General features: G+C 39.8%; 1 pseudogene; it reads right to left on the bottom strand.

The window, feature by feature from the left end:
- Positions 1 to 1,878: 1,878 nt before the first annotated feature.
- On the bottom strand, positions 1,879 to 3,430 carry LOC112320785 (HMG box-containing protein 1 pseudogene; annotated as a pseudogene).
- Positions 3,431 to 4,961: the final 1,531 nt, after the last annotated feature.

Below are 4,961 nucleotides of genomic sequence, written 5' to 3' on the forward strand. Positions count from 1 at the left end.
GGGGCTGGCTGCTGAGCTCAGTGGGCTGTGCGGGAGGGGCTGACTTAAGGGGAAAACTGAGACTCAGAGCTGACTGTGGGCCACAGCTGGGGTTGCTGTGGTGGGAGTCTCTCCCAGTCTCACATGAGACAGTTGGTGGAAAAGTGCGCTAGAGAGGAGCAGACGAGCTGCACTGTTCCCTCAGGCAGGTCCCCCGCAGGCAGCACAGCAGCGCAGCAATGAGGGTTGCCCTGCCTGGGTGAATACCTAAGGCCCCACCCCTTTACAGCCTAGCAGCTTCGCCAAGACAAAGAAATATAGCCCAAATGAAAGAACAGAGCAAAACCTCAGAACTAAGCAATGAGGAGATCGCCAACCTAACTGATGGAGAATTTAAAGCCCTGATAATCAAAATGCTCACAGACCTGATTGAGCTTGGTTGAAAAATGAAAGAACAAATGAAAGATACCCAAAATGAAATAAAGCAAAGTATTCAGGGAACCACCAGTGACAGGAATGAAACCAGGACTCAAAGCAACGATTTGGAATAAAAGGAAGAAATAAACATCCAACTGAATCAGAATAAAGAAACAAGAATCCAAAAAAATGAAGAGAGGCTGAGGAATCTCTGGGACAACCTGAAATGTTCCAATATCTGAATTATAGGGGTGCCAGAAGGAGAAGAACAACAGCAAGATATTGAAAATGTATTTGAACAAATAATGAACGAAAACTTCCCCAATCAGGCAAAAGAAATAGACTTCCAGGCAGTCCTGGAAGCCCAGAGAGTCCCAAAGAAGTTGGACCCAAAGAGGAACACACCAAGGCACATCATCCTTAAGTTACCCAAGATTAAAGACAAAGAGAAAATCCTAAAAGAAGGAAGGGGAAAGGAGAGAGTTACCTGCGAAGGGGTGCCCATTAGGATATCAGCTGATTTCTGAAAAGAAACCTTACAGGCAAGAAGGTGCTGGAAAGAAGTATTTGAAGTTGTGAAAGACAAGGACCTATATCCAAGAATATTCTGTCCAGCAAAGCTTTCATTTAGAATGGAAGGGCAGATAAAGTGCTTCCCAGATAAGGTCAAGTTAAAGGAGTTCATCATCACCAAGACATTATTATATGAAATGTTAAAGGGACTTATCTAAGAAAAAAGATAAAAAATATGCACAGTAAAATGACAACAAACTCACAACTATCAACAAATGAACCTAAAAGAAAAGAAAAATAGTGAAAACAAAAACTAAGCAAACAACCAGAACAGGAACAGAATCAGATAAATAGACATCACATGGAGGGACTTCAGTGGGGAGGGAGAAGGGAGGAATAGGGGCAAAAAGGTACAGGGAAGAAGCATAATTAGTAGGCATAAAATAGGGACAGATAAAAAATGGTATAGGAAACAGAGGACTCAAAGAACTTATATGTACAACCCATGAACATGAGCAGGGGGGTGGATGCTGGAGGGTTGGGGGGTCAGGGTGGAGGGGGGTAAAAGGGGAAAATGGAAAACTGTAAAAGCATAATCAATAAAAAATACTTTAAAAGTAAAAAATAAAAAATATAAATAAATAAAACATGTATACACTTCCCCTCTCTATCTACTGTACTTTAGCACCACAGGATATCAATTTTCAAACCTATGTTACTTTACATACATATGTGAACTTTGGAAGAAAAATAAGGCAATTTGGTTTACAATGTTTATAGTTTTAGTTTACTTAAGTTCTAATGGAGAAAGCAAATCCTCATTCTTATTATTACATCATTTCAACACTCAATGCTATCAATGCTATGGTCACACAAATTCAGTACAAATGGTGAGACCATGATCTTCTCAAGTCACTCCATCAATAGTCTATGTTCATGCAAATGCAGACTTAATGTGAGCATCCTGGTTTACTGTTGTGAGCCCGAATCAGTTCTTTTCCTTTTCCAACAGTCGGGATTTAAATGTTTTTAGTCTTCAGCCAAAACCTTTGCTTCTAATGTATACATACTTCTCTCTTCACTCTTCATTTTCTTCCACCTGTCACCAAGGATTACGCTTATGGCTCTGTTATCTTACCCTAGATACATCTGAGTATATTCAACTCTGTATTTTTTGGCAAAAAGCTTGAAGGCATTCACTGGTCTTTCAGACTTGTTAGGAGAAGTGGCACAGGCAGTCCTGAGCTGTGGTTTTTGACAGCTCTAGCATACAAAGAACTGGAAGAGAGCTGTGATGATCCAGGTGAGACATAGTTTTTACTGGATCCGGATCTTGCAAAGTCTTGACCTCCAGGTCCTCCACATGGCAGAGATGCATGATGCTGCTGAGCCGCACTACCTAGCATATAGACTGCAGATGAATCCATAGATGTAAAGTCATAGCTTTAAAATGTACCAGAAACACCTGAATTATCAAAATTAATGGCATTGGGGTGCCCAGGAGGTAGACATACATCACCAATAGGAATTTTACCACACAGAATGCCATGCTGTACCACAATCAAGCTTGGATAAAATGATGACCAACATTTATTTTTAACACAGGATGGATGGTCCAGTTCACACATTACAGATAATATAACATCTTTTTCTACTGTATTAGGATGAAAAGTCAACTTTAGTATAGACTTACCAAATGATACACTTTCTTCATGTTGTAGCCACTTTATAAAGAGCATCAGAACCATAGCCTTATGAGTCCCCATTTGGAGATCTTTCTCATTACCACAGCCTTCAGCTCTATCAAAATCCTCAACACGCTGCCATTCCTTATTGCTTCCCTTATGAAAGCACAGTCATATGCCTTTCAAAAAATAGTGCCAAGCAGCTGGAGGCCAGGAATTGCACCATCCCAAATCATTATCATAGAGGAGGGAGGACATGGAGAAAGTGCCTGGTTCTGACTCACTATTTGCCCTTTCTTGTCTGACTGGTGTTTTCTCCTTCTAGTGCTGAGGGAAACCTGGCTCACTCTTAGAAGAAGGGAGCACTGGTGGAGGGTGTGCATAGGAATGCTAACTTTTGCTAGTAGTTATGATGTGTACAGGAGATAATCTATTGTAAAATGAGCACTGCGTGAGTAGACTTTGTGGACTGTTGGCGATACTTGCTGATTCTGTTAGCCAATCCACCTCATTTTTATGGTAACTCTTTTCTAGTATGTTTGAGGTATTTTGGTTCCAACATGGTCTTGGGTATTTTTGATGGGAAACATCTGAACTTAGTTGGTATATGGCAGATTGGATAGGATCACTGAACAGCCTGAACTTCGGGAAGATCATCAAGCTCCATGTACTCATCACTGGAGTTATAGCCAGGTGAAGATGGCAAATTTGTATTACATTGTGGCAACTCCAATGAGTCATTTATTCCTGAAGCTCTCTTGTCCTTTACCAGTCGGAATTTCTGTACTGCATTAAGAATCAAATTTGTCTTCCCATACTATGTTATGGTGCTCTGACAATTATTAAGTCCCAATTATTAAGTCCCTATCTTCAGGCCTTACTATGAGCACATTCCAAATCATTAGTATGTGAATTTTTCTATGATGTAATAATATAAGGAGCCTCCAATGGGTTCTATCAATTAACTTCCATTAGTGGAAAGTAGGACAGCACAGTTTGATGTACAGGGTCCAGCAGAAGTAACACCTGCTTGAGCATGGTTGGTACGGTAATAATATGGGTGCAATAATTTATAGTTTTAATTTGAACATTTTACTGAAAATGTCATATGGTATGCCTGAGTGTGATATTATGTTACAGAATTGCATGCTTATGATTTTGTAATAAAAGATTTTGTAATAAAAAAGGAGGGTTATTTGTGCCAGACCCTGTATTTCAGCCATTCCCTCTTTCCCAGTCCAAATGCTACTATTCTTGCGAGGTTCATCTAAGTTCTACATTCTCCAAACAACCCTAGTGTTCTAATTATAGTTGACTGTTGAGCAACTCAGGTTTGAACTAGGTGGGTTCACTTATACACAGATATTTTTCAATAAATATAGTATTGGCTCTCTACATGTTCGGGTTTAGCATCTGGGGATTCAACCAGCCAGGGATGGAAAATCCTGTTCAGGAATCTACAGATGAGAGGGTCTGACCTTATGCATTGTTCTATACCACTTTATATAAGGAACTTGAAGATCCTGGGATTTTAGTATCCTCAGCAGTCCTGGACCCAATCCCCATTTGATACTGAGGGATGAGGGACTTTCAGTAAATTTTGGGAGAGTCGATAGTTACATGTGGATTTTCTTTTTTAACTGAATTCATTGGAGTGACATTGGTTCACAAAATCATACTAGTTTCAAGTGTACAGCTCAATAAAATATCATCTTCACTCTGCATTGTGCACCCACCTCTCCCTCCAGGCATAGCCTCTTTCTGTCCCCATTTTCCCTCCTATTGTCCACATTCACCTAGCCCACCCCTCTTTCCCTCTGTCTATCACCACACTGTTTTCTGGTCTATGTGTCATATATATATATATAATGTCAATGTTTTTTGGTTATTCCCTTCACCTCCCTTCAACCAGTCCTCCTTCCCCTTCCCCTCTGACAGCTATTAGTCTGTTCCATGTATCCATGACTCTGTTTCTATTTTGTCAATTTACTTTGTTCATTAGATTCCACATATAAGTGAGATCATATTGTAGTTGTCTTTCTCTGACTGGCTTATTTCAATTAGCATAATAATCTCCAGGGCTATCCATGCTGTTTCAAAAGGTAAGAGTATCTTCTTTTTATAGCTGCATAGTATTACATTTTATAAATGTACCACAGTTTTTTTTTTTGTCCAGTCATCTATTGTTGGGCACTGCGGCTATTTCCACATCTTGGCTGTTATAAATAACACTGCAATGAACATAGGGGTGCATATATTCTTTCAAATTAGTGTTTCAGCTTTCTTAGGATATATTCCCACTGGTGGGATTGCTGGGTCAAAAGACATTTCCATTTTTAGTTTTCTGAGGAAACTCCATATTGTTTT

This window comes from Desmodus rotundus, chromosome 8 (assembly GCF_022682495.2).
Source record: "Desmodus rotundus isolate HL8 chromosome 8, HLdesRot8A.1, whole genome shotgun sequence".
Classification (NCBI taxonomy): Eukaryota; Metazoa; Chordata; class Mammalia; order Chiroptera; family Phyllostomidae; genus Desmodus; species Desmodus rotundus.